A 26693-nucleotide genomic window follows, 5' to 3' on the forward strand; every position below is an offset into this window, starting at 1 on the left:
ATATCTAAGAAACTTTTGAATAACTCAAGAACACAAAGGTATAATAGATTTTGAAATTAAGAAGTGTGAGTACTCAAATTTTGCCCTTTTTATGTTAGCTATTCATTTTCATGAGAATTTTATCAGTAACATTCTGTGCCAGAAACAAATGATGAAAATCTGGGATCCTGATAAAGGATTTGTTGAGTTTGTAGCCCAGTTAGTACCGCACTTTCATACTCACAATCTCCTTCCCTCTGAGCACGTCTTTCTGCTGTTTTTTTTATTGTTTTGTGAATTTCGGGGTACAGATTTTGTACATATTTTCTCAATTTATCCCTGTATGCTTTAGTCTTTTTACTATTACCATGGAATCATTTGTTTGTTTGAGACAAGGTTTTACTATGTAGCCCTAGCAGGACTGGAACTCTATGTAGACTAGGATGCCTTCAGGCTCCTGGAGATCTGCCTCCCCCTGCTTCCTAGGTACTGGGATTAAAGACATGTGCCAAGATTACTTTCTCAATTTCACTTTTATGTTGTTTATTGTTATGTATAGAAAATACACTTTTGTTTGGTGATCTTGTATCTTTACATTGTTTTGTTGTTTAATTTTTTTGTGTGGATTCCTTAAGATGTTTGTACACATGATCAAGTCATCTGTGAAGGAGGGGGTTTACTTCTTTTCAGTTTGGATGTTTTTGTTTCTTTATATTGTTTAGTGATCCTAGAACTACCCCAAGTCAGCTAGAACGGACAAGACTTTCTCACCTTGGTTACGACAAGATGCTAGGAGTAAGACAGTCTGTCCCTGTTAAGCCTATTGACTGAAGATGTCTGTGCTAGTTTTTTTCAACTTGACACAATCTAGAGTTCTCTGACAAGAAAGACCCTCAGTTGAGAAAATTAGATTGGCCTGTAGGTAAGTCTGTGGGCATTCTCTTGCTTAGTGAGAGGGCCCAACCCCTGGGCAGGTGGTTCTGGGTACTATAAGAAAGCTAGTCCATAGCTGCATTCCTCTATGCCAGTGTTTCTCAACCTGTGGGTCACCATCCCTTTGGAAAGCCCACCAACCCTTTCACAGGAGTCATATATCAGACCTCCTGCATATCTGATATTTACATTACAATTCATAACAGTAGAAAATTGCAGTTTTGAAGTAGCAACAAAAATTTTTGGTTAAGGGTCACTATAACATGAAAGTCACAGCATTAGGAGGTTGAAAACCACTGCTCTTTCCCCTTTTCTTTAGTGCCTGCCTTCAGGTTCCTGCTTTGCTTAAGTTCCTACCTTTGCTTCTCTCAATAATGGATAGTGATCAGAAAGGTCTAAGCCAAACAAGCCCTTTCCTCCCCAAGTGACTTTTGGCTATGGGTTTTGCCACAGCAATAGAAAGAAAACTAGGATAGTCTCCCTTTGTTGTGGACAGAGAGTGAGATTGAAATTGACGGGTATTCTGGGCAACAAGTTCACATGGAGGTCTAGCCAGTGTGTAGTGAATTTGAAATGGGGCTAATAAAAGAATGGCATGGTCCAGAACCACAGTTGCAACTGGAAACTTGGTGTTTATCAGACTTTCCAGCCAGCTAAACTAACTTTATATTTTGCAGAGGATTTCTACCAGTTTGCTTAGACAAGACAATTAATCTGTATTGATTTTTTTTCTTTTTTAGATTTTAAAACTACTTTAAATTGTGCATCAGTGTGTATGTCTGCATGTGAGTATGTACACATGAGTGTAGCAGGTATCCTAGGAGGCCAGAGAAGTCAGAGCCCTGAAACTGGAGTTGTAAGCTGCCATTGGTGGTGGGTCCTAGGAACCAAACTTGAGTCTTCTGGAAAAGCACCCAGTGTTCCTAACCTCTGAGCCATCTCTCCAACCCTTGATTATTTAAAGCAAATCATGATTCCGACTCAAGTTTTAAAAGGTAGAAGGGGGGAAATTCTTTGGTAATTTCATCATGAATACAGTTGTCTTAATTTTATTTTACTTTTTAGAAGAGAAAAATTTAAAATAATTCTGTGTGGCATTTTGAATAACAGTGGCCCACAAAGGAGCATATATTTGAATTTTTGGTCTTCTGTTGGTGGACTGTTTAAGAAGAATTAGGAAGTGTGGCTTGTTGGAGGAGGTATGTGTCACTGGATTGCTAAGAGATATTGGATTGGGGATCTCAACTTGAGACCATGAGAGAGAAAGAAGAAAAACAGGGGAGAAGAAGGAGGTAGCCATTAGGCAGACAGACCATAATAAGCACATGGCCAAGAGAGGTTCGCCTGAGGATAGACCACTACGACAGAAACAGCCCAGACAGGACAGATTGGCAAGTAACAGGCACTTATATGGGTTTTAGCAACATCATCTGGTTAGAATAGCTCAGAGCCTGCCCAGCATAGTGCCAACAGCTCATTAATAAAATTGGTGTCATATGTCATTTACTCAGAAGCTAAACAGGCCATAGGGAGGTAGTCACCCCAGTAGATAATAACAAAAGAGGCATAGTAAAGTCCCCTCAAAACAATTCTGCAATACTGGGGGTAAGCTTTAAGATTGTAAAAACTCAGGCCAGGCCAGTCTCTGACTCCTACTTGTAGACCGGCTATCACTGCCCCTGTGCCATGCCTGCGTGCCTGTCTGCCACCTTGCTCCCCACCACAATGATCGTGGGTCACCCTCTGAAACTGTAAAGAAGCCCCCAATTAAATGCTTTCTTTTATAAATTGCTTTGGTCATGGTGTCTCTTCACAGCAGTAGGACACTGATAAGACAAAGGATGTCCTAAGGAGCCTGGTTCAACACAGCTGACCCTTAGGCGATCTCTCTGTAATGTGCTTTACTTTTGAATAACTGGTGTTCAACATATCCTGTGTAAAATTGTGGATTTGGATGTAACTTTCTACATTTTGTACATTGCACAGAATTAAGTTTGTTTTGTCTGTCTCTAAGCTTCTTCAGATCTTAAGTCTCCCAAGGACGTGTTTATACCTTAAGGTATGTCCTAGATATCTAAAGCATTTCTTTGTACCAGTAGACACTTGTTAACCATTGGCAAAGGTGAATGTGATTGCGATAGTGAACCAAGCATTGTGACAGACACATAGATCCCATCATTCAGGTGCTGACTTAGAACAATGAAGACTTCAAGGTCAATCTGGGCTACAGAGAAAAACCCTGGCTCAAAATGTGATCAAAAATACAAAAATCTCTGATTACTTAGGAGGCATATTAAGTATAAATTGTTTCATACTTGATATGCAGATTTTTCATAAAGTTGGAGGTCACTTGAAAGTTATGATTTTAAATGTCTAATGATATACAAGAGTCTTGGCACTAAATTGTTTGCAATCCAGTCTTACTATTTATAGATACTCTTTTACTAGAGTCTGACTTTCAACTTCTTATGGACTTAATACCAGTCTGTGACTCTTAATCCTGACATCAGCCTGGAGGGTCAGCAGTAACTGTAAAGGGCTGGTGAGATAACTCAGCAGGTAAAGCAACCTGATTTTGATCCCTGGACCATGTAGAGGTGGATGGTGAGAGTGACTACACACATGCACTCAAACACATATACATCATATACATACACAAAATAATAATAGTTTTAAAATAGCTAGTTAAAACAGCCTTTGGAAGCAAAACCATACCTTGGTTTTTGTCTGTCTGCCTGTCCTGTAAAAGAAGAAATGAAGCAGGGCTCAGGAGAAGCAGAAGGTGAGAAGTTCTGGGGAATTGAGCAGAGTGAAATCTGAGATGAGCTGCTGTTTCCCCAGCTTCTCCTAATGTCATTATCTTCAGACTCTGGATGAGCCAACTGGCTACCTATAGTTCTCACTCTGCCACTATGGGACCCCTAACATTTTATTTAAAGGCTCCCCTAGTGAGCTCGACTCTGTCTTGGTTACTCTTCCTGTTGTTATGACAAAATACCCTGACAAAGCAACTTCTGGAAGAAAGGGTTGACTTTTGGCTCACAATTTGAGGGTGTAGTTCATCAGGGTAGGGAAATCATGGTGGCAGGCGCTGTCTCCACAGACAGGAAGGAGCTAGGCTCCCACCTCAGGTGATGTAATCTATAGAACAGAATGCTATGCTTAACAGAAGCTCCCAGGGGGCAACCTAATCTCTACCCAGAAGCAATCAGTACTACTACAGGCTCCTATAAAATACCAAAGACTGGGTAAGTTAAGTAATCGACACACTGACTTTTCTCCGCTCTGGAGGCTGGGAGTTGAGGTCGGGGTGAGCATATGGCTGAGTTCTGATAAGCCGCAACTGACTTACAGTTGTCTTCTCACCTGTGCTCGTGCATTCTTTCCCTACACTGTACTTGTGAAAAGAAACAGCAGGCTCCCTGGAATCGCTTCTTCAGTGAGCATTGAGCCCACCGTGAATGCCTAATCATCTCCTAAAGGCTTGTGGTGTGACAAGACTTTTCCTGGGGAGGTGCAGCACATACTACCTACTCACCCCACATCCGGAACCTATACCAGACCAGAGTACAGGTCCCACCAGAATCCAACTGTGTGAATCAAGAGTTTTATTGAGGTTTCTTATAGGAATATGGGTGAGGGGTTGCTTACAAGAGCAGAAGAGATGGTGGTAGCTTACAAATCCAGACCACAATGTACAACCCTGCAGGCAGCTCAGTAAGTTGCAGAGATCTTTCCTGGTGCCTCAGTTGGTCTAAACCCCCTTATTGGCAGCTGTGCTGGTTTCTGCTTCTTGCAGGCAGCTAGTCTAGTCTAAAATCTTCATTTCTGCTTTTTTCCTCTCAGTCTTTTTTATAGCTCATTTTGTTTGCAAGTCTTTGCAGCGTGGCTTCTATCCTTCTAAGGGGACTCTTAGCTTTTATTGCTTACTCTGGAAGCAAAGGGCTAGTGAATCTTGTCAGTTTCAGGGACTGCCAGAAGCTATTTTGAATTGTTTACCTTCTTTCTTACAGAGCTTTCTGTAGTATTGTTTTTATTCTCAGGGGAAACTGTTCCACAACAAATTCCATCATATTGGAGCTTAGGCCTTCAGCATTTGGAGGGTCCATCCAATTGTGTAGCCACAATCACTCAGTACGTAGCAAAGGTTCTGTTCCACATTTTGTTCTTACGAGAAATGATGCCGTGAAATTCTCTGTAGCTCTTAACATTTATATGTGTAAAGGGATTTGTATTGTTCTCCTTCCATTCTCTGTAGTCACAGAACTTAGTAAGATTGGATTCGAATAGAAATACTTATTCTTTCATTTATTAGATACTCTTTGAGCATTTGCTGTGCTCCAGGAACTATTGCTAACACAGAGAGACAGTGAGCGAAATGAACAAATGTGTTCGCCCACTTTGAGGTTACCATTTTTTTAATTAAATTAGAAATTAATTTAAAATATATGAGGTAATAATAGCTAAGGAGATAAAGTGGGAAATATTAGGAATGTAGACAGCTTACAATTTAGGTAGGTGACCAAAGAAACGGTTACTTCAGGTAGTGTATCAGTTAAAGGACAAGAGCAAGTACTGACTTGTATGCCGCTAGATTGGGAGCTGAGATGCTACTAGGGACAGCGCCTTAACTCAGAAGCCCACGTAAGGCAAACCTGCTTGTTTTTAGATGCCAACTCCCCGCTTCTACGCACACCGCCCTCCTCTGCACCCTATCCTGTTTTGTGACAGACACTCTGTTCTAACTAACAATTTTGCAGCCTTTTTGTAAAACACAGTCTGAAATAAGATGTTTTATTTTAGCACCACTGCTGCCAGAACTGAGCAGGTCTGGCTGGCTTGGAGTCTGTACCAGCCCCTGAGGTGGAATGGGATTTAAGTAGCTCCGTGTGCCCTTCCCCCCACCCCCTAGGTGCTTCGTTGCCCCTGTCTGTCCTACCTTGCCTCATATCTTTCTGTGTAACTTTCTACCTGATTCTGACCTCTGCTTTCTTCTCTGCTTTCCACTCTTCCTCTTGCCTTGTTCTCATCACACTGTATTTCATGTCTCCCTTGTCCCTTCTCCCTGTATTTTTCTTCTTTCTCCATCCTGTACCTTCTAATGTATGTGGAGAACAAGAGTTACACAGGTGAAGAGTTCTGTCCATTTCTTCAGAGTAAGTCATATTTGGCATCTCAGTAGCCTCCCCTGACGCAGCTGCCTGCACATTCAGAACCTGCCGGGGAGACAGTCTAACCTTCTGCCCGTAGTCTCTTAGGAGATAAATGACTGCTAATCTTGGCCAGCCTGGCCTTGCGAGAGCCTGTGACCTTGAACTCATGCCCATGGCACATTCACACTTACTAGATTATGGGATGACATTCCATACCAGTCGGATCATGAGAGGCTCAGTGTGATCCCAGGAAGGAAGTACAGCAGGTGATGGAACGTACACGTCAGAATGCTACTGTCTTCACACTACCTGTCTGGGATGAGCCTGCTGTTTCCAGGACAGTCTTAAGTCCCACTCTTTGCCCATAGGATCATTCTCAGTATCTTTTCCTTCCAAGACCTAGAAAGACACAAAATTCTGCCCAGTTCTGTCCTGTTACTGCAGTGCTTTTAATGGGAGGCATCCTAGCTCCTTCCTTCTCAGTCTTCAGATTAGAACCCATTTCAGGGTTGGAAGGATGCTTGCAAATATCTAATTAACCAGCCCTCAGATGCCTAGTCCATAAGATTGTGTGATTGTGTGGTTCAATTTTGAATCTCTCTCTGTCTCTCGCTCACTCACTCTTTCACTCTCTAACTGTCTGATCTCTTAGATTTGTGACTCTCACAGTTACCCGTTATCATTTGTCTTACCAAACATTGTATTGAACAATGCAGTGCGCATAGAGTCCTGCATATTATGCTAAACTACCACTTCTTCATCCAGCTGGCCAGCAGAAAAGGAGAAAATGCAGAGACACTTTAAAAGTAAAAAGGTGGGCTGGAGAGATGGTTCAGTGGTTAAGAGCACTGACTGCTCTTCCAGAGGTCCTGAGTTCAATTCCCAGCAACCACATGGTGGCTCACAACCATCTGTAATGGGATCTGATGCTCTCTTCTGGTGTGTCTGAAGACAGCTACAGTGTGCTCATATAAATACATCTTTGGAAAAAAAACAAACAAACCCTTAAAAATAAAAAAAAAATTTAAGTGTAAAGACATATTTTTTCTCTTCAAAGAACTGATCATCTACTGGGGAAAACCAGAGATGTGGAAGTATATTAAGAAGGTTTGGAAAATAAATATCAAAGCAATTGTTCCTTAATACAATATAGAGCTTTTTAGAACAACTCCCAGGTATGATTATGCTAGATATGTAAAATCTAACTTACAATCAGTGGATAAAATAACTGTATATTATGTTTTTCCCCTTGAACTTGTAAGAAAGTAAGCAATGGTGTCTTTATAACAACTAAGATAAGCTAGCTGTGATAATTTGTATATACTGGCCAGGGAGTGGCACTATTAGGTGGTGTGGCCTTGTTGGAGTAGGTGTGTCACTGTGGGTGTAGGCTTAAGACCCTCATCCTAGCTGCCTGGAAGTCAGTCTTCACTAGCAGCCTTCAGATGAAGATATAGAACTCTCAGCTCTGCCTGCACCATGCCTGCGTGGGTGCTACCATGCTTCTGCCTTGATGATAATGGACTGAACCTCTGAGCCTGTAAGCCAGCCCCAATTTAATGTTGTCCTTATAAGAGTTGCCTTGGACATAGTGTCTGTTCACAGCAGTAAAACCCAAACTAAGACACCAGCCTAGAGGATTAGTCTAAATCAAAGAAAGCTTTCTGGAGTTGACTTGTTTTAGGTCAGGTTTTGGTGAAATTGGGTCTGTAATGAACTTCTGGAACTTTCCTCCATCATCTGTCATCTACAGTTCTAGAAACTATCCTAACAACCTCCTACTCCAAAAACTCTTTAGGATTTGTAAGTCCGTTTCCCACTTGGAACTCCGCCCATCCATATTTTTTGTACCATTAACTTTAAGATCACCTCCAAGAGTCCCTGGGGTGATCCAGTGTTCTGAGACTTACTGAAGGCCTTTAGCATTATCAAGCAGGCCTCAGTGGAAACCGTAGAGCCCTGAGAACATGAGGAACAGTGAAAGGAAGAATACTCTGTTGAAATGATTTGTTTGAGACAGGCATAAAACTAAACATTAGCAAATCTATCTACCACACCAAGAAAGAGGTGGAAACCCTGAACAGAGAGGCAGGCTGTGCTGAAGTCTGAGAGAAGGGCGCACCAGTCCTACCTTTCCACAGACAAGAGCAACATGTTTAGAAATGAAAGCCTGAACCAAGTTAGGTGCAGTTTAGAAAAGAGAAGAGCTAACTCCTTCCGGACCCCTCTACCATCTTAAGATAAAACTTAGAATCTTTGATGCTTTGACCTTCAAGAAGTCATGTTTAGCACCTCCAGTTTTCAAGACTTCTCCCATTCTGGAGAATTGAAGGCTGCTTTCTTCTTTTCTTTTTTTCTCTTCAGATTTATCTTTTTATTTTGTGTGTGTGTGTGTGTGTGTGTGTGTGTGTGTGTGTGTGTGTGTGTGTGTGTGTGTGTGTGTGTTTGCATGCACCTCTAGAGGCCAGAAATGGATATTGGGTCCCCTGGAACTGGAGTTACAGGCAGTTGTGAGCCGCCATGTACATGCTAGAAACCAAACATGGGTTTTCTGCAAGAGCAGCTGATGCTCTTAACTGCTGAGCAGTCCTCCAGCCTCCAGGTTTCTCTTTGTAATTTCACATGTCTAATTCATAAGATTCCTTTTCACATTTAGAAGGAGGAAGACTCCCTCAGGAGACTCCTTTCCAAAGCTAGCTTTGTGAGGTATGAGATGCAGGCAAAGGGAAGGACCCCACGGGTGTTTGTCTGTCAGTCTTTCACTGTCCTCACCACCAGCATTATCTGTATCTGTGAGTTGGGCTCTTTATTTTCTCACCCTACCCTTTTTTTTCCAGTTTCCTGGAAGTGGGTAATGGTTAGAAGAGAAGCAAATGGAAATGTCCTTGCATCTCTCACAGTGCAGTAGTTGGATGGGGTTTGGGCTAGTGGGGAGTGGGAAAGAGAGATGGAGTCAGCCCTGGAGGGAGAACTGCTGAGCTGAGGGTATGGTCTAATTACTCCTCTGCTTTAGCTTGCCTGTAATTGTGGTTTCTGGGAGCCAGCACGTCCTGGAAATCTGCTAGAACAGCAGAGGTTTGGGGTTTCCGCCTGGGATGGAGTTGAATTTTCCACTTGGAAGAGCTTGCCCCAGCACCCATTCTTGGCTGGGAGCAGGACGAATTCCTAAAGTTCAGAAGGGGCAAAAATCAATGTAGTTGTGGGACATAGACCTTCCTTTGGAACTGAGTAAGAGCTACATGTTCTGAAATTCTAGATTTTTTGAAAGATTCAGATAGGCAGCAGATAGCTAGTTTTGGTGAAAGGCAGATGCTGAAAAGTTAGACCAAACTGTCCCTTACCTCGAGCAGGGGATTCACATGCCAGTTCCTCCCTCACTATCATTGTATAGGGATGTCCCTAAATAATAATAGGTGGGAAATATTATACTAAGTCAGCAACTTAAGTTCTCGTTTTTCATGGTAATGAGGTGTGGTAAGAGTTGGCATATTCTGGGCATATATTATGTGCCCTGTACCAAACACTTGAGTGGATTCCACCATCTGTCTTCCTAATGATGCAGTGTCATAGTTATTTCGACCTCAGAGAAGTTGACAGATGTAGTAGGGTGCCTGAGACAGAAGAAGTGCACTTGGATTTGCACCTGAGACCTGAACTCAAGTACCAACTGCAGGTCTCAGCAGCCCAGAATCTCAGCCAAGTACTTTATCTTCCCAGACATCTCAGAGTGGCTCCCCAGCCTGCCCACTACCTGGTCCTTAGCAAAGGATAGCAGAATTCCTTAAATTCTGCAGTACCGGGTATGGAATTTAGGACCCGTGCATGCTAGGCAAGCTCTCTACCACAGAGCCCCATCCCCCCATCCCTCAGTTTTTTAAGGTGGGATTTCACCTGGCTGGCTTCAAACTCAAGATCTTCCTACCTCTACTTCCTGTATGCTGAGATCACAAGTATGTGCTCTGAATGGGCATAATTTAAATTTGAATACAGAAAAAACAAGCCTGCGTTCGAGATCTGAGATTTCAGAACACTGAAGTAATGTTATTTCCGTTCTCTGAGTGGGCCCTGGTAAAAGAAAATCATGTGATTGTGCCTGGATAAAATCAGTGTGTGTTTTGGTCCCTGGGAAAGAAGAGTCTGTGTGGCTCATTCATTTCTTCTTCTATCCATTATTCCCCGGCACACCCCACATTTGAACCACACTTTAGAACTAAGACTGTACTCCAAATTCTCAGACCCATACTACACCGTATTTAAACCTCTCTTCTACCCGTTAATAAACTTAGTCAAATTGCATGCTCTGGGGCAAATGCTTATGATTCATGTTAATCTATGGAAGGTATTATAAAACCACCTCCCTGAACCAGTCATTTTTATCTTAATACTCTTTTCATTGTTCCTCTCAAAATAAAATCTGGTTTAATAGAAAAGAGCATGTGTGTGCATGCATGTGCATATATGTATATGTGTCATCATATGGAAGGAACAGAAGCTGTTCTACAGTTCCCTCCTCTTCCCACAAAATGGCATTGGATCTCCCCCAATAGAAGGCAGCAGCTGATTTCCTCTTTATGTGGACTGACTAGCTCTGCAGACATGAAAGGCCTAGATGACAAGGCTACTGGAGAGTTCTCTTGATTTGCAGCCCACCTGTTCCACCTACAATCAGGAATGGACAATCTGAGTTTGTTGCTGGTAGAATTTTAGGCTTGGTAAATTTGATCTACAAATAGTGCCATGTTTCAGTGCAGTCAGCCTGAAGGGATTGTGAAAATCAGAAGGAACCAGAGTGGTTCTCTTGCCGATAGAACTTCTGCCATGAGAGCTGCAAGTGGCTGCCTGCTAGAGAAACTGATTGCATTCTTGCATGATTGGCCTTCTGTCAATATCCTACCCAGATATGTGGTTAAATTGGGAAATCCAGGAGGGATGAAGAATCATGCAGTATTAGCACAAGAAAGGACCCATAATGATCTATCTCAGCCTCTCACCAAAGGGGTGACAAACAGGAACACAGAGAAAGGGTGGATTGAGTTCATGCCCTCCTGTCAAAGAATAGTTCTTCTCTTTTTTTTTTTTTTTTTTTTTCAGAGCTGGGGACCGAACCCAGGGCCTTGCGCTTCCTAGGCAAGCGCTCTACCACTGAGCTAAATCCCCAACCCCAGAATAGTTCTTCTCAATCAAATTTTCTTCATCAGGAGAAGAACGCAGCAGGGTCACCTTACCATGTTATTGTAAATAAGAGTACCTACTTCATATTTATTATTATTTATCATTTTCTGCTACCTTTTCAAGGGCATACAAAAAGAGAGGCAGCATTGGTCTAGAACCTAGCTGTCACTGAGCCCTACCGCTTGCTTTCAGGGTTTTTTCCTCTCTCCTGTTGCAGTCTCAGTGGTTTCCTCCCCTTGGGCTCTGTCTGCCTCAGTTGCCCCAGGCAGATTTTAGATCTTCTGAAACTTGGTTTGATTATGAAGTCACGTCCCAGTCTCCTCATCTCCAGATACAATCTTGAGATACTATTCTTTTAATCAGAGGCAATCGTTTGCTGGAGGACACACAACAAAAATCAAATTAATGTGGATTAAATATGATGGACAAGGGTTGGGGATTTAGCTCAGTGGTAGAGCGCTTGCCTAGCAAGTGCAAGGCCCTGGGTTCGGTCCTCAGCTCCAAAAATAAATAAATAAATAAATAAATAAATAAATAAATAAATAAATAAGATGGACAATAGTGAACCGTCTACTTCAGATATCTGTAAGATGGGCACATCTGTGTTGGATAATTCAATTCATGTATTTTGCTTTGCAAGACAGGTTATAATTGCTTTGGTAGCAGCAGACTAATGATGTTGGTCTTCAGGCCCTATAACAAGAATAATAAATAGCCTTTTATAAAGTATTGCTGTATGCCATATATCAGCTAGATACTTAATGCATATCACTGTGTATGTAGCCCTAGATGGTCTGAAGCTCACTGCAGACAAGTCTAGCATCAGACTCTCAAGATCGACCTGCCTCTGCCTCCTGGATCCTGGGAACTGGCTATGCCAGTTTTAAAAACAGCACTGCATGATGGCTAAACACTAAACACTAAACACTAATACACATAAAGTAAAAACACACAGGTATTAGATATCACTATTCATGTGCGTGCGTGTGCGTGTGCGCGCGTGTGTGTGTGTGTGTGTGTGTGTGTGTGTGTGTGTGTGTGTGTGTGTGTGTGTGTGATGCCCACAGAAGCCAGAAGACGGTGTCAGCTCCTGGAACTGGAGTTACAGACAGTTGTGAGCTGTAGGTGATGGAAGTCAAATCTGGGTGCTCTGGAAAAGCAGCCTTCTCTTAAACATTGACTGTTGAGCTGTCTCTGCAGTCCAGTGTATGCTAATTAAAAAGAAAAAGTAAGAAAAGTGTGAGTTTCTGCTAATAAAAGCAGGAAGACCGGCGTAGTGTTGGATTGAGAGTGAAGATATGTGTGCATACCCCAGAGTAATCCTGATTTCGGTTTGTTTTTTTTTTTAAGATGACATTTTTCCTTTATTCGGCTGTATCCACAAATTGAGTATTCTGAATAATTCTTTGAGAAACATGGATGAGCAAATAGCTCTAAGTTTTGCTGAGTTACATACTTTTAGAATGTTCCAGAAGAAAAATAGATGGCCCAGAGGATAGTTCAACTCTTACCAACTAAAGCATCCATATTTGGCCCACCATATTGACTGCTTTAGTTTCAACTCATACTAGAAATGTGCAGGTTCTTTCTTCCCTCTGTATATGCTCCTTAATTTTTCTTTGTTTTCAGTTATATCATAGCTTTATTTTTTTTCTTTACAAGTACAATGCGTTCTAATCATATCCACTCCTCCCCAAGCCCTCCCAGATCCATCGTCCTTTCATACCAATCCAACTACATATCTCTCCCCCCACCCTATTCTGTTTCCCATTTTGGAAGAAAGCAGGCTTCTAAGAGATAACAGCCAAACACAACAAAACAAAATATGATGCCATACAATAAAACCACCACATGACAAGACAACCCAACAGAAGGAAAAGAGCCCCAAAAGCAGGCACAAGTATCAGAGAGCCACCCTTTCACCTGCTCAGCAGTCCCATAATATATGAAGAGGACCTGGTGTCTACCATGTAGGTAGGCCCTGTGTTTGCTGCTGTCTTTGTTGGTTATTTGAACCTTGCTCAGTTGGTTTAGAGGGCCATATTCTCCTGTGTCTTCCATCCCCACTGGCTTTACACTCTTCTTACCTCCATCTTCTGAGTTCCCTGGGCTATGAGGGTGGGTGTATGTGTGTGTGTGAGATAGAGACATCCCATTTAGAGCTCTGTGTGTGTGTGTGTGTGTGTGTGTGTGTGTGTGTGTGTGTGTGTGTGTGTGTGTGTGTGTGTGTGTGTGTGTGATAGAGACATCCCATTTAGAGCAGTATGTACCAAGGGCTCTCCACATATCTTCCTGTGAGTCTCAGTATCTGTTCTGCTGCAGGAGGAAGCTTCTCTGATGATGACTGAGTAAAGCACTGACCTATGAGTTGAGCAGAATATCATTAGGAATTATTGTATTGATCCTTTTTTCTTTATTTTTAACCAGTAGTGTTTAGTTTTACCTTAGGTCTCTGGGCTGTCTAATCTTTGGTTCTTGGTCACCTAATGTGGTAGTTTGAATATGCTTGGCCCAGGGAATGGCACTGTTTGGAGCTGTGGCCTTGTTGGAGGAAGTGTGTCACTGTGGGGGTGGGCTTTGAAGCTCTGCCCAGTGCAGAAAAGTCAGTTTTCTTCTGGTGGCCTACAGATAAAGATGTAGAACTCTCAGCTCCTCTTGCCTCATGCCTGCCTGTGTGCTGCCATGTTCCCACCTTGATGATAATGGACTTAACCTCTGAACCTGTAAGCCAGCCCCAATGAAATATTGTTCTTTATAAGATTTACCTTGCTCATGGTGTCTGTTCACAGTAGTCAAACCTTAACTAAGACACCCAGCAGTGTCAGTTATGGGTTCCATCTCATGGAGTGGGCCTTAAGTCAAATCAGACATTGGCTACTCCTTCAAGTTCTGTGCCACCATTGCCCTAGCATATCTTGAAGGCAGGGCAGATTGTAGGTCAAGGGTTTTGTAGCTGGATTGCTGTTTATGTTTCTGTTTTGGTAGCCTGCAGATTACCTTCCCATACCAAAGACACTAGAACATAGTGGTAAAGGCTCCATGTAGGCACCAGCTCAACTTCTCCATCTTCAGTGAGTTGTGTGGGTGTTGTCCTCAGCAATGGGACCCTGCTGTCCATTTGCAGAGAACAACCCATTGTCTTAGGGTTGTTTAGGGATTTCCATGGGACCCCCTTGGCCAACAACTCAATTGAATGCAGCCTAATCCTGGTACTGGGAGCCTTGTTTAGTGACAAGAGGTGGCCAGTTAGGACTCAATTCCCCCATTATTAGGAGACCTCATAGGATTACCTTCATATACTTCAGTTAGTTCCCACTACACTAGGTTTCCATATCATCCCTCAAATACTCCTCAATTCCAGCTATGTCTCTCTCTGCATCTCCTTCCTCAGCCCTGTCTCCCCTGCCTCCCTACCCAGTCCTTCCATTCCCCTCCTCAGTTGCCCCCAGTCCATCATAAAATCTATTCTACTTCATCCTCCCAGAGAGATCCCTATGTCCTACCCCTCCCACCTACCCCCAACCCAGTCCTTTCCTCTATACCTAACCTCAGGTTGGTCCACAGATTGTAGGTCGATTGCCTATCCACACATAAGTGAGTGCATACCATCTTTCTCTGTATGGGTTTCCTCACTCAGGATTACTTTTTCTAATTCCATCCGTTTGCCCTGCAAATTTCACATTGTTTTTAACAGTTGAATAATACTCCATTGTATAAATGTACCGTATTTTCTTTATCCATTCTTCTGTTGAGGGACATCTAAGTTGTTTCCAGTTTCTGGCTACTATGAATAAAGCTGCACTGAACATGGTTGAGCAGGTGTCCTTGTGGTAGGATGAAGTGTTTTTTGAGCGTATGTCCAAGGAGGGCTATAGCTGGATCTAGAGGTAGATCAACTCCTACCTTTCTGAGGACCTGCCATAGTGTACAGGTTTGCACTCCTACCAGCAGTGACTGAGTGTTCCCCCTATTTCCTAACTTCACCAACATGAGCTATCAGGTTTATATTAACCTAGCAGTTCTGAGAGATGTAAGACGGAGTCTCAAAGCAAGCTAAGGGTATTGAACATTTCTCTAAGTGCTCCTCGGCTATTTGTTTCCTCTATTGAGAAGCTTCTATTTAGATCTGTACCCCCTTTTTAATTGGATTATTTGGGGTTTTCTATATCTAGTTTCTTGACTTCTTTATATCTTTTGTATGAGTTGTTGATAAAAACCTTCCCCCATTTTGCAGGTTGTCACTTTGTCCAAATGATGCTGCCCTTTGCCTTATAGAAGCTTTTCCATTTCAAGATGTCAATCTTGTTATTCTTGGTGCCTGTTATGTCAGTGTTCTGATCAGGGAGTCTACTCCTATGCCAGTGAGTTCAAGACTATCCCCAGTTTCTCTTCTATTGGGCTTAGTGTGTTGGGTTTTGGACTTGAGTTTTTGTATAGTGATACATATAGATTTATTTGCACTCTTCTACATGCAGACACCCAGGTCACCAAGCACCACTTGTTGAAGATTCAGTTTGAAAGTATTGAGTATTTTTTGTATCTGTATTAATAAGGGAAATTGGTCTGAAATTCTTGCTCTTGTTGGGTCTGTGTGGTGTGGGTAACTGGGTGACTGTGGCCTCATAGAATGAATTAGGTAATGTTTCTCCTGTTTTTATTTTGTAGAATAATTTGGGGGAATTTTGGTGTTAATTCTTCTTTGAAAGTCTGGTAAAACTCTGGGCTAAAACCATCTATCTGGCCCTGAGCTTTTCTTGGTTGGAAGACTTAATGATTGCTTTTATTTCACTAGGGGATATAGGTCACTTCGCTTATCTGATCTTATTTAAGTTTGGTAAGTGGTACTGTCTTAGGTTTTACTGCTGTGAACAGACGTTATGACCAAGGCAACTCTTACAAGGACAACATTCAATTGGGGCTGGCTTTCAGGTTCAAAGGTTCAGTCCATTATCATCAAGGCAGGAACATGGCAGTGTCTAGGCAGGCATGGTGCAGGAGGAGCTGAGAGATCTTCATCTGAAGGGCACTAGATCTTAAAGCCCACACCCACAGTGACACACCTACTCCAGCAGGGTCACACCTTCTAATAGTGCCATTCCCTGGGACAAGCATAAACCATCACAGGTACCTATTGAGAACATTGTCCATTTCTTTTAGACTTTCCAGTTTTGTGGAGTACATGTTTTTAAAGTATGTTCTTAAAATTCTCTGGATCTCCTTCATGTCTATTGTTATATCTCCCTTTTTATTTCTGATTTTGTTCATTTGGAGAATCAATCAATCTCTCTCTCCTCCCTCTCCCCCCTGTCTGTCTGTCTGTCTTTCTTTTAGCTAGTTTGGATAAGGGTTTGTCTATCTTGTTGATTTTTCTCAAAGAACCAACTCCTTGTTCATTGATTTTATTGTTCTCTTTATTTCTGTTCTATTGAATTCAGCCCTCAGATTATTTCTTGCTGAGTAGTACTCTTGGGTGTGATTACTTCTTTTTGTTCTATAGCTTTCTGTTGCCAATGTAAGAGCTCTCCAGTTGTGTGTGTGTGTGTGTGTGTGTGTGTGTGTGTGTGTGTGTGTGTGTGTATGCGCACACACAAACATGCACACACATACACTTAGTCCTATGAACTTGCCTCTTAGAACTATTTTCATGGTGTTCCACAAGTTTTGGGTATGTTGCGTATTCCTTTTCATTGAATTCCAGAAAAGCTTTCATTTCTTCCTTAGTTCTGCTTTGACCTAGTTTCAATAGAAAGTCTTTCAGTTTTCATGCATTTGGTTGCTTTCTGTTGTTGTTCTCCAGCTTTAATCCATGGTGGGCTGATAGGGTATGGGGATTTATTTCAGTTTCTTATTTCTGTTTAAACTTGCTTTGACTACATATGTGGTCAATTTTTGAAAAAGTTTCATGAGGCTCAGAGAAGAAAGTATATTCTTTAGTGTTTGGGTGAAATGTTCTGTAGCTATCTGTTAGATTCATTTGATTTATAATGTCTGTTAGCTCCAATATTTCTCTGTTTAGTTGTTTGTCCACTGATGAAAGTGGAGTATTGAAGTCTCCCACTATTGGAAGTCTATGACCCAGTGTGTAAGGGTCAATATATGATTTAAGCTGTGGTAGTGTTTCTTTTACAAACTTAGATGTCCTTTTATTTAGGGCATAGTTGTTAAGAATTGATTGAAAGGTCACCTTGGTGGATTTTTCCTTTGATGAATATGTAGTTCCTTCCTCACTTTTGATTAATTTTGGTTTGTCTATTTTGTTAGATATTAAAATGATAGACCAGCTTGTTTCTTTTCCTTAGAATATCTTTTCCCAACCCTTTACCCTTAGGTAATGTCTGTCCTTGATGTTGATGTGTGTTTCTTTAGTGGAGCAGGTTGGATGCTGTTTTTGCATCCATTCTGTTAGCCTGTGTCTTTTTATTGAGAAAGTGAGACCATTAATATTGAGAGCTATCAATGACCAATGATTGTTGATTCCTCATTGTTGCTTATTTTGTTGATTGGTGGCAGTGGTAGTGGTGTTGTGTGGGTTCATTTTCGTTTTGATTTTACTGATATGAAATTATTTATTCTCTGTTTTCATGGGTGTAGTTAACATCCCTAGGCTAGAGGATTTTTCCTCCTGTAGGACTAGATTTGTAGATGTTGTTTAAATTTTACTTTATCATGGAATATCTTAATTTCTCCACTTAGGATAATTGAAAGTTTTGCTGAGTATAGTAGTCCAAGCTGACATCTGTGGTCTACAACACATCTACAGCAGTCTACAACACATCTGTCCAGACCCTTCTGGCTTTCAGAGTCTACATTGAGAAGTCAGATACAATTCTAATAGGTCTATCTTTATATACTTGGTCTTTTTCCTTTGCAGCTTTCAATATTCATTCTTCTATTAGTTTAGTTAATTAATGTCTTGATTATTATGTGCTGAAGGGACTTTTCTGGTCCAGTCTATTTAGTGTTCTGTATGTTTCTTGTACCTTTTATAGGCATTTTCTTCTATGATTTTGTTGAAAATATTTCATTTCCAGGCAGTGGTAGAGAATGCCTTTAATACCAGCATTCAGGAGGCAGAGGCAGACAGATTGGATCTCTGAGTTCGAGGTTATCGCGGTCTACAGTTCGAGTCCCAGAACAGCCATGACTATGCAGTGAAACACTGTCTTAAAAAAAACAAACAAAACAAAACAAAAACCCCTGAGCCTTTGAGCTGGGATTCTATTCCTATTATTCTTAGGTTTGTCTTTTCAGTGTCCCAGATTTTCTTAATGTTTGGTGTCAAGAGTTTTTTAAATTTTATATTTTTTGACTGATATATCCATTACTTGTAGTGTATTTTCAATGCCTGAGATTCTCTCTTCCATCTCTTGTATTCTGTTGTTGAGTCTTGCCTCTGTAGTTCCTGTTCAAATTCCTAAATGTTCATCTCCAGAATCCCCTTAGTTTGGGTTTTCTTTATTGCTTCTGTTTCCATTTTTCAGGTTTTGGACGGTTTCATTCATTTCCTCCCAGTGTTTGTGCTTTCCTGGATTTCTTCAAGGGATTTATTCATTTCCTCTTTAAAGATCTCTTGCCATCTTCATACAGGCAGTTCTGAGGGTTTGGTTTGTTTTTTTTTTGGGGGGGGAGGGGATTTACCTATGTTGGACTCTTTATGGCCTGCTGTGGTAGACTGACTGGGCTCTAGTGGAGACATACTGCCCTGGTTGGTATTGGTTGTGTTTTTACACTGGCATCTAGGCATCCGAGGTTGGGATGATTATTCTTATAGATGCTGATTTCGGCATTTGTCTTTGTTAGGTAGGTGTTTTGTTCCTTGGTTTCTGTTTTCTCTCTAGATGTGTGTTGTCTGGTAGAAATTTTTCTTTGGATCTAATAGTCATGACTAGTAGGATTTCCTGGTAAAATATGATTCTGGGGTATTGGGAGCTGACACTTAGGAATGGGCATAGGCTACAGGTCTGAAGGGGTTCACAGCAGAGTGTTCAACCAGGATCTGCTTACTTCATCTCCTTAGAACCAGGGAGATGGTGAAGAGGGGGTCACCACAGAAGTCTGCTAATAGCTCTGGGAATGAGACTGGTATATTGGATCCAGAGGAACAGAAGGAGATGGGGAAATCCAGACAGGCTACCTGCTTCCTTGGCAGGAGTGGTCTGGGTTAACAGAGAGTACTTGCTGGAGTTGGGGGCTAGGATAAAGCACTATGTGGGGAGAGGGACGTTAGGAGTGGAAGGTCTATGGGATTCGCAGGTGATGTGGGCAGAGGGAAAAGAAGGCTGCAGCTGGTGTTCTCTTGTTGAGCTATGGATTGACTGGTGAATTGGATTTGGAGGAGAGGAGACAGCAGTGAAGGTCTCAGTTAGCTACTCTATTTCCCTGGCCTGCTCACCTGGTATGGTCTTGGGCAATGCCTTCTGGTGTTGGAGGCTGGGATACTGGAGTGAGTGGGGGAAGGGAAGGTTGGAGAAGATCTTTATTATCCATGAATGAGGTCAGAGAGAAATGGAAAACCACATCAGATTTTCTGTTAAAGAGCTGGGGATGAGACTGGGAGGTTTGGATCTGGAGAAGAGGTGTGGTCTACTTACAACCCTGACAGGAGCAGCCTAGCAGGGGATGCCTGCTGGAGTTAAGTGCTGGGACAAAGCAATTAGTTGAAGGAAAGAAGTTAGAAGGTGAAGATCTGGGGAGTCCTCAGGAGATGGGACCTGGGGCCAGGGGAGGCTGCCACAGGTGTGCTACTACAGGTGCTCTGCTGCAGAGCTGGGGATGAGACTGGGGATTGGGTCTGGGGAACAGAGGGAGAGGAGAGTAGATGCAGAAACCCTACCTGGTTTTATGGTTTTGGCAATTAGGTTTTGAGCGCAGGGAGTGGAAGTTGACCTTCAATACCAATCAACCCAGGAGTATAGTGTACATGGAGTGCAGCTGCAGGCAGGAGTATAGCTTAATAGAAGATTCTTGGCAAGAAATACCTGCCAGGTGCCATAGGGAAGTCGGCTGGAAGAGTGACGCTCCCTTCCCTTAGAGACTCTGATTATAGAAAGGGCAGAGCATAGCTCACAAAATAGAAGCCACTGTGTGGTTAAATTTTTATAGTAAATTAATTTTGACGGTATGCATGTATCCCATAACCTTCAAAATGCTGTCATTTCAATATGTTGGTGGTGGTGCTTCAATCCCAGCATTCAGGAGGCAGAGGCAGGTGGATCTCTGAGTTCAGGGCCAGCATAGTCTACAGAATGAGTTCCAGAATGGCCAGGGTTACACAGATAAACTTTGTCGGGGGAGGGGGGTATTGAGACCGTTTTTTACACTAAATTATTGGAATCTGATGTGTATTTATTTTTATAGCATATTGTAGTATGAACCAGGTACAGTTTGGCCAGTAAGCGAGTAAGTCCATGAAAAGTCTTTCTATTTCAGTTAGTCTTTATTAAAACTATGAAATTGTGAATTCAGTTTTAATTTATATGCATGGACAAGCTTACTCAAAGTCAGACATGCCTTTGGTACCTTGATATCTAAATTCTGTTTCCTGTATTATCTAGTACAAATATTTTCTATAGTATGTGTTCTGGAGCCACTGCGTGATCTATAAGACATGATAGTTGTTAAAGAGTAGATGTTAATCTAAAAGCACTCAAATAGCAATTTAGTTAGTGTTTAGGTTGGCACCATAGAAGGAAGGTTCACGGAAATCCAGTGTGGCTTCCCTGGAGTATATCCAAAGCTGAACCCTGAAGAATGAGTGGATCTCAGAGTTAAAAACTGGTGGCGGGAGGGTGGGGGTGGTGGCAAAAGGGAAGGACTTATAAAAGACACACACCATGTTCAAGACTTAGAGATCAATCAAAACCAGGAACCGCTGGACCAGCTTTGTGGCACATACCTTTTATCACAGCACTCTGGAGGCAGAGCAGGCAGATCTCTATGAGGACTTTTCAGGACAGCTAGAGCTACACAGTGGGACTTGAGTGCCTCAAGAAAACAAAAAGCAGGGAATCCCTGAAGGATGAAGGGTGTTGAACGTTGTGACTCACTTCTTTAAATGATAACTGAGGAACAAGCACTAGCTCCTGCAGGAGTTAAAGTGAAGGTGAATAGAAGGAGACCAGGTCTTATAAGGGGAAGTCAAAGGTGCCTTAGGCCATTGTAGAGGCCCTGCTGTTGAGGTGGATTCCTGAGATGCCGGGCAGTCAAGTCAGTAGGGCCAGTTGATTCGTTTAGAGATGAAGAAACTTGAATTTCTGGCATGGGCCTGCACAGCGCTGCTTGCTGAGGAGAGAGCATGTGCAGGGCTGGTCTGCAACTAAGAGCATTGGCCTCAGGTTTAGCATTCTAGCTTCAAGGAGTTGCTGGAAGAGGTGATTTTGTCTTTCTTCATAGCCTTTTAGAAAGCTGGTGAAGCCACTTGTCGTTCGATGTGGTGCTGCTTGCTGCTGCTGGGAATCAGATTTGGAGGGGCCAGGTGACTTGCCTGAGAACTGCCCAGCCAGGAAAGGACTGAACTTGGATTTGAGATTGCATTTGAACTATTAAAGCTGTGGGGGGATCCAGATGTTGTTGGCTGTATGGAAAGAAATGTATGTATGTGGAGGGGTGTGTGTGCCCATGAATGCATATGTGAAGGCCACAGGTAAACTTCTGGTGTCACCGTCTACTGTTGTCCACCTTATTTTTGAGATAGGCTCACTGACTGGCTGGCCAGGGAGCCCTGGGTTGTCCCAGCCCTGCCTCTGGACACTGGATTATAGGTACGTACGCATTGCCATACTTAGCTTCTTACATGGTTATTGGGGGCCTGGGTGCTTTGAGCCATCTCCTCCAGCTCCTAAAGCTCTGTTTTTGAAACCATAGCACGTGGTTCTCTGTGCTCCAGTATTGACAAACTAACCAACCCTTAGCATACTAGTCCTGCCTGCTTCCTCCACACATAGCTGTCTGATAGCCAGTTCCCTCTTCTCTGATACCCTCATGAAATTAGAAAGGAGAGCTTTCCTGGCTACACCCTGCCTGGGGCTGGAACTTGATGGCTTTTCAGTGCATATACCTTTGACATCCTGAACAGCAATTACACAGGTGCTCTTAAAGTGAAGATGTGAGTGAACCTCTTTTTTGTGGGGGGCAGAGGGGATGGAGTTCTGGGTCAACTTGTTTAAAAGGTCACTTTTTAACGAGTCACTCAGTTTAGACTGCTCACTAGAAGAAAGGGCAACATTTTAAACATTTTTTATGGTGGGAGGAGATTTCAGGTGCAGCTCAGTGATAGAGCTGTGGGCTAGCGAGCAGAGGCTAGCGAGCAGAGGCTAGCGTGCAGGGGCTAGCGTGCAGGGGCTAGCAAGCAGAAGACACCAAGGACACAAAGGATAATGAACTATAACGTATGACTTTAGGGGAAGAAACAAAGGTTGTGATTGCTTGTTAGCAGCTTAAAAGACAGTGAGGGCAGTTTTCTCAGAGAAGGAGCAGTAGTAGATACATCAGACCGCTCACAACCACCTCTTACTCAAGCTCTAGGGAGTCTCATGCCCTCTTTTGGCTTCCACAGTCACCTTCACAGTCGGCAGAAGCATGGACAACACACTAACACATAAATAAAAAAGTTTTCTAAAAGTAAAACTAATAGTAACAGATATAAACACTTGGGTAAGTGGTTGTTTAAGAACAGAATTCTCCAAACATAGCAGATTTCAAATAGAATAGTTTTTTGTTTTGTTTTGTTTTGTTTTACCTTTGAGAAATCTCACACTACCACTGTAGGGCAAGCTATACAACATCACTTACAATGTTTCAAAACAGTTGGGGATACAGAGTGAAATTCTGCGCCAAGCAAATAAAAACATTTAACCTGATTTTAATCACTAGGAGACATCAGGCATTTACCAGTTGTGGGCCATTCATTCAACAAGACTATTAGCTTAGACTCTTCAAAATATTCTGTGGAGGTGGGGAGATGGCTCAGTCAGTAAAGTGCTTTCTGTACAAATATGAAAAAACCCTAGTTCAGATCCACAGCACCCATGTAAAAAGCTATGGATCCCAGCTCTAGGAAAGCAGAAACATTCGAATCCCTGGAGTTCATTGGCCAAACAGCCTAGTTGAATTGTTGAGTTCCAAGTTCAGTGAGAAACCTTATTTTAAAAAAAATGAGGAAAACACCTAATATTGCCCTCTGACCTCCACATGCTTGTACAAACATACACATACATGTACAACACATACATGATACATCATTGTTATAGGAGATCAAATGGGCAGAGGGCTCAGTAGGTAGAGAGGAGGGAGAGTGTATATGTTTATATATGTATTTGAGAGAGAGAGAGAATGTATGTATATATGTATGTTTGTATATATGTATGTTTGTATGTATTATGTATGTTAAGGCTTTAGCTAAATCCTGGATTGAAGTAGTTAAGGAATGGCTGTAAAGAACATTGATAAGACAGTTGGGAAAGCTTGAATACTAATGCATATTAGATATATTCTATCAAAGTTAACTTATCAGACTTTGTAATGACACCATTCATATAGAAGAGTCTCAGGGTGGGTATACACTAAAGTAGTTAGAGGTTAAATGTCATGATGTCTGTACAATTTTTAAACGAGAAGAGGTGTATATGTAGAAAAAGAAGCAAATATGGGCTGGGGAGGGGACTCTCTAGTAAGTTGCTGTGCAAGCATGAAGACCTGAGTTGGTATCACCAGTGCCCTTGGGTAGGAAAACCAGGGTACCTTTAATTCCAGTTCTGGCTTACAGAGGACTTGCTGCTCATCAGCTCTGTCAAATTGCTAAGATCCGGACTCTGTATAGATCCTTTCTCCAAAAGCAAGGCAGAGAGCAGCAGCAGATACTTCATATCAGCCTCTGTCCCCTAACCCCTGCTCATCCTGGGTATGCACTGATGCAGGTACTTTTGTGCACACATGTACCACAAGTTGTCTTTGACCTCCACCTGAACACCCCCAGGTAAGTAAATGTAAATATTAATAAATAAAAATAAAGAAGCTGGGTGGTGGTGGCACATGCCTTTAATTCCAGCACTTGAGAGACAGAAGCAGGTGGATCCGAAGTTCAAGGCCAGCCTGGTCTGCAAAAGAGAAACCCTCTGTCAAACAAACAAACAAAAAAGTAGGAGAGGAGAGGTGAAAGGAGGGGGAGACAGACAGAGCATATATGTGACATAGATGAATTGAAAGCAGTGGTTGTCAGCCTTACTAGTGCTGCAACCCTTCAGCTCCTCATGTTGTGGTGACTCCACCACCACCACCATAAAACTATTTCATTGCTACTTCATAACTAATCTTGCTACTGTTACAAATTGTAGTGCAAGCATCTGAGAATTGCTGAGGAAGAGTGTCACTCTCCCTTCAGCTCCTTCAGCTTTCATGCTGTTTGAAATTATTTAAAATCAAATATGGAGCAGGGTAACTTGATAGAGAGGGAAGGGGTATAAGCAATTAGGCAATATCTTTTAAAAGGAGTAGAGTTAAGTTGGAGACAGAAGTGAGCACAGCATTCTTTTTTTTTTCTTGAAAAACTTAAATAAAAACACTTTTATAGATCCTTAGAGATTTTAAAGCACACATATACTGCTTTAAATAGCTGTGATGCTTTTCTGGTTGAAAATACATGCTTTCTCTTTAAAAAAAAAAACATAGAATTGTGGAAACACATCGTAGGCTTTGGCTGTTTCTTATTTCCAGTGCTCCCATGCTTTTGGAAACAGCTATCTCTCTCTGTCAATCATTCAGTGCTTGTTTCCTGTAGACCTCTTTTTCTTTTTCTTTTTTTTTATTAACTTGAGTATTTCTTATATACATTTCGAGTGTTATTCCCTTTCCCAGTATCCGGGCAAACATCCCCCTCCCCCCTCCCCTTCCTTATGGGTGTTCCCCTCCCAACCCTCCCCCCATTGCCGCCCTCCCCCCACCAGTCTAGTTCACTGGGGGTTCAGTCTTAGCAGGACCCAGGGCTTCTCCTTCCACTGGTGAGCACAGCATTCTTTGGGATCTGGTAGTAGAGAGAAAGGTCAGGAATGAACTGGGAAAAGGTTTTAATTCACCAGATGAAAGGCAGTCACACACGGAATTGTACACGTAGTAAAAGGCTGGGAAATCTGGCATGGGTTCTCGAAGGGCTGAGGGAATGATGTGGCAGAGGGACAGTAAAATGATGTGATCATAGTTGGTGGTGATACTTAGTAGTTAGTTTGTTCCAGTGTTCAAAATAGGAGGTCCAACTAAAATTTCTGGACAAGGAAAACTTCCTCTTGATTAAGAGTGGGATGAGGGGAGAGCAAACCTGTAGACAGGAAGTGCATTTGTTTGTTATACTAGAGCAGGCTCTAAAGACCTATTTTAGCTGGATAGTTTGTATCAGAAAACTCCAGAGAATGCATATTTGAGGGGAAATTTCTACTCTTGAGGTTGAAATTAAATGGAACCTGAGCTTTGTTGCTACATTTTAATGGAGAAAATAACTGAAAGAAAATCTTTTTTTCCTTCTGGCCACCATGTCAGACTGCTTTATTCTCTCCTTCACTTCCTCCCTGGTCTTTCATATTTTAACCTACTAAAGTCTTCCTTCCAAATGTATGCTTAGACTTGAAACTAAAATGACCTAAAGTTTGGCTGGTCTTTCCGTTCACCAGACTTGCCTAATATAGACATTTCTTCCTCCTCCTTCCTTCTTTTTCCTTTTTTAAGCTCTTAATTAAAAAAAAAAATGCAGCTGTATTTACGTGGCATATGCAAGGACACAGTGAACCACCAAATCAGACTGTTCCATGGATAGAAAGAAAGGTTTGTTGGGGATCAGACTACCAAGGTTATTTCTCAGGGACAGAGAGAAGAGAAAAATGGCAAAAAAGCAAGTGGATTTTATGTGACATCCAGCTAGGTGGGGTCTTTGATCTGTCACAGGCTCTTCAGATTGACAGGAACTAGATGCCCTGTCTGAAGTAGTTGACCTTTGGGGGTAGGATTAAGGGAGGTTCCTGGTAATTTAAGGGAAGTTCTTGGTAGGCAGAAACCCACCTTTAGGTCTCTGTTTAGTCAATAGCATCCTGTTTACCAGGCCAAAGTCCTTCTGTTTAAAGTAATATCTTCGTCACTACCTGTCGGGGGCAGGGTGGAAGGGAACACCTAACACCTGACAGTCTGTCTGTTCTCCATCATACCTGCCCTGGCCTATGGTTTGTTTGCTTGTTTGTTTTGTTTTTATTTTGGTTTTAGTGGAACCTGTCATGTCTGGTCATGGTCAACTCTCTTCTTTATTAGATAATGTATACTTGCGTTCAGTTTTGAAGCCCTATTCATGAGTGATAGAGTCATGCTGTGCAAGGCCATAGACTCAGTCCCCGCCACTCAAAACATAAAAGTGTTTCCAAGTTCAATGACTCTTCTGAGTTTCAGTAGGGATCTGGAAAGTCAGTTTGCTTCCAGAGTCAA

At 42.2% G+C, this 26693-nt stretch overlaps 1 protein-coding gene across 27 annotated transcripts in view; it reads left to right on the plus strand.

Moving 5' to 3' along the window:
• Arhgef11 (Rho guanine nucleotide exchange factor 11) overlaps positions 1 to 26693 on the plus strand; it is a 121584-nt gene that overhangs the window by 36106 nt on the left and 58785 nt on the right.

Source organism: Rattus norvegicus, chromosome 2, assembly GCF_036323735.1.
Source record: "Rattus norvegicus strain BN/NHsdMcwi chromosome 2, GRCr8, whole genome shotgun sequence".
Taxonomy (NCBI): Eukaryota; Metazoa; Chordata; class Mammalia; order Rodentia; family Muridae; genus Rattus; species Rattus norvegicus.